Here is a 12,241-nt window from a genome sequence, read left to right as displayed (position 1 = left end):
GAGAGATGTACCTCTGCTAAGGAAAATTGATGCAGAAGACATTGAAAACGACCAGCCCATTTTCTTGTTGTTGCAATTCTCGGAAACAACAGATAAAGTTATGAAAGACAGAGCGTTAAGTTACTAGAATCAATAGAGCCTTTTCAACGAATCACTGTTTTCGATGTGTTAAAAAAAGTCAGGCATAGAAGATTTCAAAAAAGTGGCACTTGGTGCTTTTGACAAAGATCAGTGAGTCAGTGGCATACTTTTTGATCTTTCTAAGGCTTTTGGTACTGTTGACCGTAAGATTCTAGTAAATAAACTAGAAACTTGAGGATTATGAGAATAGCAAATGACTGGTCCCAACTATACGTAGCAGGTAGGGTACAAAGAGTTTAACACAGGTAACACATACCTCAGATGCCTAAACTTGTAGTAAAACACTTACCAGAACCAAAATACATTAATACACTTGTTCATCCAGTTGGAATACTGCGACCTAACTAACCTAAGGACATCACACACACATCCATGCCCACGGCAGGATTTAACCTGCGACCGTAGCGGTCGCGCGGTTCCAGACTGTAGCGCCTAGAACCGCTCGGCCACTGCGGCCGGCAGTAATGACTTTCCCAATATTGTTTGTCATGGCGAAATAGTTCTCCTTCCTGGCGAGAGCGATGTTGCAATCGCAGGGAAAACTAGAGAACTTCTTGCAGAGATAGCAAGCGAAACTCTCAAGGATGTTTACAATTGGTCAGTATGCAATAAAGTGATACTGAACGTAAAACCAAATGCCGTGAATTTCAGTTTGAAGAGAGAGAATTACACTGTTAAATTAAATGTTGGTCGCACTTCTGTAGACTAAGTGACAAGCACAAGTTTTCCAAGAATGAATTTTAATTGTCTGTTGAAGTTGTGTGAACACGCAAAGATACTCGCAAACAGGTCTTGAACACGTTACGCGATGAGAGTCCTGTCCTCAGTGTGTAACAGCCACTGTCTTCTAGTTACATACTGTTCATATGTACACCTATTTGTTAGGTTGGAACTATTTTCTGGGGAACAAACGCACAAAATATGAACACAATTTCTAAACTACAGAAAAGGACCATCAGAATAATATCAAAAATAGTAGTGGAAGTCATTGTAAAGATCTTTTCGAAACATTGTGGATTTTAACTACACCACTTGAGTACATTTATCAGTCGGTTATACATATCAAAAATTACATTGATAGTTACTGCACAAACAGTTCTGTCCATGACCGAGTAACAAGGGCTTGCTAAACTTATACGAGGGTTGGAACTTAAGTAGTGTCAACTATTTATTCACAACCGATACAAAAAGAGTTTCATGTTTGCACCTGTTACTGTCCTTCAAAGTAGTCACCAGAGTTTTGCAGAACCCGGTGCCAGCGATGTGGAAGGCGTAGTATACCGTTAGTAGAGCCTGTTCTGTTGACGGTGCGAATGGAGCGGTCTACTGCCTGTCGAATCTCTGGAACAGTTCTGAAGCGAGTGCCACGAAGTAGTTCCTACATCATCAGAATCAAATCAATGTCACAGGGACTTAAGATGCGCAAAACTATAGACCTATATCTCTGACATAAATCTGTTGTAGAATTTTAGAACATGTTTTTTGCTCGCGTATCATGTCATTTATGGAAACCCAGAATCTACTCTGTAGGAATCAACATGGATCCCGGAAACAGCGATCGTGTGAGATCCAACTCGCTTTATTTGTTCATGAGACCCAGAAAATATTAGATACAGGCTCCCAGGTAGATGCCATTTTCCTTGACTTCCGGAAGGCGTTCGATACAGTTCCGCACTGTCGCCTGATAAACAAAGTAAGAGCCTACGGAATATCAGACCAGCTGTGTGGCTGGATGGAAGACTTTTTAGCAAACAGAACTCAGCATGTTGTTCTCAATGGAGAGACATCTACAGACGTTAAAGTAACTTCTGGCGTGCCACAGGGGAGTGTTATGGGACCATTGCTTTTCACAATATATATAAATGACCTAGTAGATAGTCTCGGAAGTTCCATGCGGCTTTTCGCGGATGATGCTGTAGTATACAGAGAAGTTGCAGCATTAGAAAATTGCAGCGAAATGCAGGAAGATCTGCAGCGTATAGGCACTTGGTGCAGCGAGTGGCAACTGACCCTTACATAGACAAATGTAATGTATCGCGAATACATAGAAAGAAGGATCCTTTATTGTATGTATGGTGTGCATACTGTAAGACCTCCGGTACACACACCATCAGATTATTTGACTTGTTGCTCTAACGAAGTAGGCGAGTGTCAGCAATATGTCTCGTGGTCTCACATATCTCTGATACTTGACAAAGTGTCTATTCATTTATCTTCATGGCTATGTACAGGAATATGATAATCTTATTAGGCGCAGACTGAATCTTGACTATAGACTTCTGCAGACTGGTACAGACTAATGCAGACTGGTACAGATTGGTGCAGACAAATGCAGACTGGTACAGACTGGTGCAGACAAATGCACACTGACTAATCAGAGGTCTGTACACTCGTTATAATACCTCGAGCGTTCAGGTATCACTGCGCGAGTGTGATCCGCTAGGTGAAAAGGTTCTACGTTAGCAGCAATCTCATTGGCTGCGTGACATATTAATACGCGGTTCGGCGGAAGCAGAATTTGGTCGTTCTCTTAGGCAGCGCCATCTCGAAGAGCGGAGACGGACGAGCGCTGCGCTGTTGTGCTTAGCTGGGCGCGCTCTAGTGGGAAAGTTGTGTACGTGCTGACTACGCGGGACTATGTACACAACAGTATGATTATATGATAGCGGAAAAAAACACTGGTAGCAGTTACTTCTGTAAAATATCTGGGAGTATGCGTGCGGAACGAAGTGAAATGATCAGATAAAATTAATTATTGGTAAGGAGGGTACCAGGTTGAGATTCATTGGGAGAGTCCTTAGAAAATGTAGTCCATCAACAAAGGAGGAGGCTTACAAACGACTCGTTCGACTTATACTTGAGTATTGCTCATCAGTGTGGGATCCGTACCAGGTCGGGTTGACAGAGGAGATAGAGAAGATCCAAAGAAGAGCGGTGCGTTTCGTCACAGGGTTATTTGGCAAGTGTGATAGCGTTACGGAGATGTTTAGCAAACTCAAGTGGCAGACTCTGCAAGAGAGGCGCTCTGCATCGCGTTGTAGCTTGCTGTCCAGGTTTCGAGACGGTGCGTTTCTGGATGCGGTATCGAATATATTGTTTTCCCTACTTATACCTCCAGAGGAGATCACGAATGTAAAATTAGAGAGATTCGAACGCCCACGGAGGCTTTCCGGCGGTCGTCCTCCCCACGAACCATACGCGACTGGAACAGGAAAGGGAGGTAATGACAGTGGCACGTAAAGTGCCCTCCGCCACACACCGTTGGATGGCTTGCGGAGTATAAATGTAGATGTAGATGTAGTATGGTGGATGGTACAGTACTTCCCAGTCCCATCCACCGAACAGAGCAGCCACAGCTTACGCTGCATGATCCCGCACAGTGTCGTGCGAAATGATTGGTAGGTTGAGCAGAAAGCGTCGCCGCTTCTTTCGCAAAGCTGGTCGCAGGTGATGCTCCAAAAACGACCAGATTTGCGAAAGAAGCGGCGACAGTTTCTGTGCAACCCATCCATCATTTTGCACGACAATGCGCGGGCGCATACAGCGCCGCAAGCTGTGGGTGCTCTGTTCGGTCGGTGGGACTAGGAAGTACTGTACCACTATACTCCCCGGACTTACGTCCTTGTGACTGATTTGATTCTGAAGATGAAGGAACCACTTCGCGGCATTCGCTTCAGAACTGTTCCAGAGATTCGACAGGCAGTAGACCGCTCCATTCGCACCGTCAACAGAACAGGCTCTGCTAACGGTATACTACGCCTTCCACATCGCTGTCAACGGGTTCTACACAACGCTGGCGACTACTTTGCAGTAACAGGTGCAAACCTGTAACTCCACTATTTAAGTTCCAACCTACGTATTTACCAAGAAACAATAAATATAAAACTCAGAATAGTATTTTCTACCTAGTAATAAAACTATACAATAGGCTGCCCAAGAATTATGATGAGATTAGTAAAACGATCTTAATTAAAAAGTCAGCAAAAATTATCGGTTAAGCAATACATTTTACACATTGCAGGATTACTTTGATAACTAGTACGGTGCCGATAGAAAATATGACATTTAGAAATTATAATAATGATAATAAAACACATAAGATTTAAATAACACTCACACCCTAATTTTTATTTTTTTTTCATTTTTGGGAAAACATAATTCAAAATTATGCAATGTATCTAGCATCTTATCGTCTTTCTGATCTCAACATCTCACACATTACTGAAGTATGATGACTCAGTTTCTTAGGCTAGCAAATGGAAAGTTGCGGTACAAAAAATAGTCCTGACATCAGCTGATAGTGTGTGTAGCGTTGTATCACGAAATAAAGTGTGTGTCGAGTGTATAGTGTGTCGTCCAGTGACTGGGAGTCAGATGTGAATAAACAGTGTAGCACTAGAATTTTACATTATTAAGTAACTTATTTGTAAAAAAGTTTTGTACACTAGGAATGAACTGAATGAGGTAGCACTATTTTAAACAGACTGGTCTTATGTTCTGGCAAGCTTAAATCCTCTTCCAGTCATCTTGGTTTAGGTTTTCCGTGGTTTCCCTAAATTACTTGAGGCATATGATAGGACGGTTCCTGCTATGAGGCCACGTGATCCGTCCTGTTCAAACTAGACCTGCAAGTGTGTAAATACGTACTTGAATCATGTTATTTATGTTGTTTTGAAAATGCAATCTCATTATATGTTCAGCATAGCTGTAAAAGTGTTCTAAAGTTGAATAAAACTACTACTAATATTTTTTTAAGTACAGGCATCGACTGAATGTTTGTAATGTCTGCTAGCGAAGAAGATGACAGATGCTGCTTTGACAGTGCAACGTTTTGAGCCATGCTCCTATTATAGATATTGTGCTACTTCAATCGCGGTTTATATATGCTGATTATACTGACTCGGCCTTGTGACAATTGCACTGACCGCGAGCAAATTACCTGCGGTTTTCGGCAGCGTTACATAACAGGAGTCCTGCGTCACTGTGGCCTACAGCAGTCTACCGAAATACCGCACACTATTTTACTCTACTTGGGAGAATACAGCCCAATTAAATGGGGCGCCTGATATATTAACAGTGCAGGGGATACCGATCAAAATGTATTCCGAAAAAGTATGTACTCCGTGGGGGCCTCTAAACTCTGATCTAAGTATTAACTATCAGTTCTCATAGAAAGGTACACCGAAATCAAGTAATATGGTTAACATGTGCAATATCATTAAAAGAACACGCGAGTCACGCTATATGTGGTAGCTTTGTAGTAGTATTAACTGGAAAAGTTCCGTCAACGAATTGCTTTGTAACTGACAAAATGCGCCAGAAACTGCAATAAACGAACAGCAAGTAATCCCTACAAGAAACTGTAAACATTTTTATCTTCATTTATACTCCACAAGCCAACTTTCTTAGTGGGGCGGAGGGTAGTTCTGCCACTACCACGTATTACTCCTTTTCGGTGTTCCAAATGCGAAAGATGCTTGGAAAGAAAAACTTTCGGTAAGCCTTCGTATGAACTCTAAATTCGTGTGTTTTACTGTGTTTGTTGGTCATTTTGTGAGAAGTATATGGGAGGAAATGATATGTTTCCTGACTTATCCAGGGACGTTCTCTCTCAGAATTTTAAGTGTGAGCCTATGTGTGATGCAAAACGACTGCTTGCCCTGTCAGACTATTTCATTTTTATTACAGATAAAATTATGTCATGCAGAGCAGATTGTTCCATTTATTTCCATATTGCTTCTCTACATGTCTGGCTTATAAGCTCTCAGTTATATAATTATTTTCCCGTTAAAAGGCTATGCCTCATGGCCGCAGGTCTGAACTGGTAAAACACAATGACTGTGAACGTTCCATTCCAGAAAGTCCGGAGTCTTAGGTTTGAAAACTCGGTTTATTTGCGCTAATGCAAACCTTCTGTTTATTTATTTTGTAGCCCGTTCAGTTTTTCCTTCTGTTGGCAAGCTCAAGTACGCATTGCTCGGGACGGGTGTTTGTTCACTCATTATACGGAATGTTCGACTTACAGAAATCTGTCGAAATCAAGTGGTTAGATGGATCGAATGTTACTCAACTGTCGTAACCTTTGACAGTAACGCGACTTTGCAGACCATGATAGGTCTGTCTGAATCATCACGGAATTACCGCCTTGTTTCACTCTTGGAATGAAAACTCGGCCAAAGAGTGTGAAACAGGAGGACCAAATGGCTTTCTTCCACTGCTCCAATGTTAAGTTTCTGTCACTTCGGCATCAAGTTTTCTTGTGACGGACGTTTGCATGACTGATGGGTGGATCTGGAACTCTTGCAGTTCCCTGCTTATGGAGCTCCCTTCGTGTTGTTCTGGTGACGGCTGGATTTGCGAGTGCGACATTCAGCTCTACCGTGACTATTGCAGCTGTCGTCCCCTTATTTTTCATCATAATCCTCTACAAAGACCGTCCGTCACGATCACAAAACACACTCTTTCCTCCGCTTTGTGACTTAGAGGATGATGTTTTTTTCGCTTTCCGTGTGTGCTGTATAAACATTCGACACGATTCCTCTTGAAACACCAACAATTTCCAAACGTTGGAATTTACTTAGCTCCGACATATTGCACAGAACACACAGGGCACTGTCCTGACCTCGACTGCCACTTGGAACATACTGAGGATATTGCAAAGGTGCCATTCGTGGTCAAACACAACAGCGAAAGCTACAGGATAGGCTAGCATCTGCATTTCTATCTGTGTTTCCGTATTTTATCCAACACCTGTTGTAAGTAGCCTGTTCGTGTGTTGGCAGCGCTGTTGACTGTGTTAATATCGCTGACAGTGGTCTGCGCCCTTGGCAAGAGAAACTGTGTATGGACGGACTAGCAGTTAGCGAGTGGATAGAGAACTGTATGGATATTTTTTCTTAGTGGAGATTCTATGTTGGTAGGGAATGCATTGTAAAGTGAGACGCAAAGAAATGTAGGATGATGGATGTTGTTGATAGTATTTGGACAGTGGAATTCTCTCTCTCTCTATTCGTTTAGTCGGTTCCGACTCTTCGTGACCCCATGAACCAAATCACGCCACTTTTTCCTGTCTTGCACTTTCTCCCGTAGACCTTCCAGGTTGGAACACATTGCTTCTGTGATGCCATCGATCTATCTCATCCTCTGACGTCCTCTTCTTCTAGTTCCTTCAATCTTCCCCAGCATTAATGTTTTTTCCAGCGAGGCATGCCTTCGCATTGTGTGTCCAAAGTAGGTCAGCTTTTGTTTTAAGATTAGACCTTCCAGGGAGAAATCTGTTTTAATTTGCTCCAATATTGATCTGTTGGTTCTCTTTGCAGTCCATGGAACTCTAAGAAGATTCCTCCAACACCAAAATTCGAAGGAGTCAATTCTTCGCCGTTCAGCCTTTCTAATGGTCCAGGTCTCACATCCATACATCACAACTGGAAAGACCATAGCCCTCACAATACGGATCTTTGTTGCTAGTGTTATATCTCTGGACCATATAACCTTGTCATGGTTTGACATCGCCTGTCTACCGAGCAACAGGCGTCTCCGGATTTCATGGCTGAAGTCACCGTCAGCAAAGATCTGGGAACCGAGATAACTGAATGTGATCACTACCTCCATGGTTTCTCCTGCTATATCCCACGAATTGGTAGATGTAGTTGCCATAATTTTCGTTTTCTTCACATTCAGCATAAGACCAGCCTTTTCACTTTCGTCTTTCACCTTCAGTAAGAGTGTTCTCAATTCTTCTTCACTTTCTGCCAACAGGATCGTATCATCCGCGTACCTGAGGTTGTTTACATTTATTCCAGCTATTTTAATTCCTGTTTCTCCTTCATCTAGCCTCGCATTCCTCATGACATGTTCTGCATACAGATTGAATAAGTACGGTGACAGTATGCAGCCTTGCCGGACCCCTTTCTGAATCTTTATCCATTTCGTTGTTCCATACGTAGTTCTCACCGTGGCTTCTTGGTCAAGGTATAAACTCCGTATCAGATGAATGAGGTGATCTGGTACACCCATGTTTTTCAGTACGTTCCATAATTTGTTGTGATCGACGCAGTCAAAGGCTTTGGCGTAGTCAATAAAGCAGAGGTACACATCTTTCTGGAATTCTCTCGCTTTTTCCATAATCCACCGAATGTTAGCAATTTGATCTCTAGTTCCTCTTCCTTTCCTAAATCCAGCTTGTTCTTCTGGCAGCTCTCGATCTAGATATTGGCGAAGTCTATTTTGTAAGATTATCAACATAACTTTGCTAGCATGTGAAATAAGTGCGATTGTTCGGTAATCTGAGCATTCTTTAGAATTATTGATAATTATATAATTTTTGGAACTGGATGTCACAGGAATAAGGTAAGATTTTGCTCTTCAACAAAATCTTTCTTTTGCTAACCATATGCCTCCTAGTAGTTAGAGTCTACAGTATTTAGAATCTTATTATTAAGGCGGCTGTAGTTGCTACTTGCTGTAATTGCTGTAGTTCGTGTTATGAAGATTTTTGTGAGGTAAGTGACTTATAAAAATGGGGTTTGTGACTGAAATGAGTTTAGGCAATTAACAGAGTTGGAGGTAGTTTCATATTTCATTAATTTCTTATTTTTTGGACTTTTATTATTGTTAAGATTTCTTGTGATTCAGGACCAATCTTTTGTGTTAATTATTGGGAATCATTTTGTCACTGTATAGCAGTCAGACTTCGTTGGGCTTGCATACTGTCGGTGATAAATGAAAAGGTTATGCTTGAGTTGTCTTTGTCAGGGAAAATACTGTAGGTTAGTGTTTAAATGATAAAAACAATTAGCACGGGGTCCCGGGTTCGATTCCCGGCGGGGTCAGGGATTTTCTCTGCCTCGTGATGACTGGGTGTTGTGTGTTGTCCTTAGGTTAGTTAGGTTTAAGTAGTTCTAAGTTCTAGGGGACTGATGACCATAGCTGTTAAATCCCATAGTGCTCAGAGCCATTTGATAAAAACAATTAAAGACTTAGTTTCACCTTAGTTCCACCTGTCGACCCTTAGCCGAGGATACTTCACAGGAGTCTTCTGATTTCCTTGTAGTTTGAATAATTAGCGCATGATTAGAAATTAGTTATTGTTTACTGCTAGCGCGTAATTGTATGTATGGAATTTCCTTTGTATTTGTAGTTTCTTACCGTTGTGCCGTATTGTCATGAGCAAAGTAGTTGTGGCACGCATGTATATTTGCACTAAGTAGGCCTATCTCGAAATCGCTTTTGCAACTATTTAGATATTTATTATTTTCAGTGTTGTTTTAGTGTTTCTTCTTATTTTTGTTTTTCTAATTGTTTTTGGTGTGTTATTGTGCCAAATAGTGTGATAATCATGGCGAGTGCAAAGTGTAACAATAGGCTGCAAAACAAATTGAGAAATAACAGTGCGACGAGCGTAGCTTGTTAGCATCACCTAGTAACGAAGTGATAAATGTTGAAGACAATAATTTGGTAATAGTGTATAGGGACATGGACCAGACAGTAAATAACGGGATAGAAATTGAAACAATCAGTGAATAGGGAACTATTGTCGATCGTACGGTCAGCAACAGTTCGCCTGAGGATTGCTAAATAATAGAACAAAATCTTGCAAAAAACCGTAGATTCAGGTTTTGTATCAATACACTTTTCTCAATTAGGTCAAGATACACACTGTCTGCTTTTCAAAATACGAATATTGCCGGTGCAAACGCACTGACGAAAAACTCAAACGAACATGTTTGAATCACTAATGCACTGTTATTGCAATTAATTCAAAAAGTTGATCAAACAGACAAACAAACACAGCAACAACTTCAGAAGTTAGACATAACTGACGAAATTAAACAAACACTTGAACAAACACGTGAAGATTTAACCGCTGAGGTACACAAAATCGAATCGAAATATCAAAACATTTCTGATGACGTAAAAACAGAAATTTGTGAGCATTTTCAACCTATTTTTTCGCGACATGAAGGCACATTACAGAACCATTAAGCATCAATAAAAGAACTGCAGAACATTGTATACGAAAATCACGACACCTTGCAGGCTAAAACTGAATCTGTTGCATCTGCCGATACGGTCTCGCAACTTTTAAAAAAAATCAGTAAAACTTAAAGGACACAGTAGATACGATTACGTCACAAATGGACACTTTGAAACTTGGGTCAGAAAAACACACGGAGGAAATCAGCACATTATCGCAAAAAGTAGCCGAACTTTCGGATTAGTTAACAAATTTATCTTCGAAGGTAGATGATGATTTGAATGTTACAAGACCGTTTGCCTTTACTGACACAGAGGAGTACCAGGAAATTAGGAAACAAATTAATAGAGTCAGAAAGAAATTAATACGTAACATAAAAGAGAAATACAGAAAGTACAAGATCAGTTGGCACAGGTGATACAAGAACTACATATTTCAGAGGATACTTGCCCTCCGACACGGGAAGAGGGATTTTGAAATACGGAAAACTCACACAGTAATAGTGCATGGTATCTCCGAGAACTAGAAAGGAGTCGGCAGGGTGCACGGAGCCTTCAGGTAGAACCGCCGATACGACGTAACAATGAACGATTTCTAACTCGGCGACACGATGACTTTGACTATAAGCTCTTCATCACAACGCGTAAATTTAAAACATTCAAGAATTCTAGTAATGACGTACAGCCACTAGCTTGACTTCATCAATTTTATCATTGGTTTCCTCCTAGTTAGTCATTAGAGCATAGATTAGAATTTATGTGAGGACATTTAGAAAATGAACCAGCTGTAAGAATGCGATCGGTTATTCGCGACTGGCACAGTGAAGGAGATTTTTGCCATGCGTTCCTTTCTTAGTGTAATGATGAAACATTTCGAACAGTATGAATTGTGTGTGTGTGAATTTTCCAGGAGTGTCAAATATTTTGAAGATATGTTACACAAGAATCAGTATTTGTCAAACCTTTACAGCCACTCAGAACTTATTCGCATTTGCTTAATTAAATTGCCTGAACAGTTAAGGCATATTCTTTTGGCTGAACGTTGTAAAGATGATATCAAAGCTCTTCAAGGAGTTTTGCAAGAATTGGAAATCGACACTGACAATCGCATGATGCGAAAACAGGAAGCCGTCCGGAGTGGCCTTGCGGTTCTAGGCGCTACAGTCTGGAGCCGAGCGACCGCTACGGTCGCAGGTTCGAATCCTGCCTCGGGCATGGATGTGTGTGATGTCCTTAGGTTAGTTAGGTTTAATTAGTTCTAAGTTCTAGGCGACTGATAACCTCAGAAGTTAAGTCGCATAGTGCTCAGAACCATTTGAACCATTTTTTTTTTTTTTTTTGAAAACAGGAAAACAATGGCAATTACAGGTCACTTCCATCACAATTTCGTGACGACAGAAACAATAACTGTACACGACAAATCTACTGTTATAACGTAAATCGTGACCAAATCAGACACCACCCGTTGACAACCATTTGCAGAATAACAATAATTACAGAGAAAGATCACATTTCCGTGGTAGTGACTATGACAGAGACAACCGTAGAAATAGACAACATGGGATCCAGAATAATTATTATCAAGAGAGACAAAATGACTTCAGACGCAACAGTCCATATCGTAATTACGATCCTGGGAGAAATTCTCCACCACTTAATCGACAAGAAAGATATTAGAAATTACCGAAAAGGCGACAGACGCTATAGTCATGATAACAGACCTGAATTTAATCGGAAATGGCGTGATTCAATAGGGCAAGGCCCTCCCGACAAGTGGAAATTGTAGAAATTAGACCTCTAAATCTCAGTAACGACGTGCGACAACAAAGAGATTATAGACAATGACTCGCACCGTAGGCAGCCGCAAATGTACTTATGAAGCTGACGACGTTGCTGCCATGACTATCAATTATGTAAAAATAGAGGACATTAGGGACATTTTATAAATTTGTCAGGGAAAATACTGTGTTTAAATGATAAAAATAATTAAAGACTTAGTCTCACTGTACGTTGCTGTCCCTGTATGTTACAGGGATTGAAAGATGTTTAGGCACATTTTTAAATTAGCGCTCGCTCTGGGCAAAGTCTTGTTGATTCATTTGTTGTCTGACATTCTTTATTTTAA

Source organism: Schistocerca nitens, chromosome 4, assembly GCF_023898315.1.
Source record: "Schistocerca nitens isolate TAMUIC-IGC-003100 chromosome 4, iqSchNite1.1, whole genome shotgun sequence".
In the NCBI taxonomy this organism is placed as follows: domain Eukaryota; kingdom Metazoa; phylum Arthropoda; class Insecta; order Orthoptera; family Acrididae; genus Schistocerca; species Schistocerca nitens.
Note: the sequence above shows the minus strand (reverse complement) of the source record.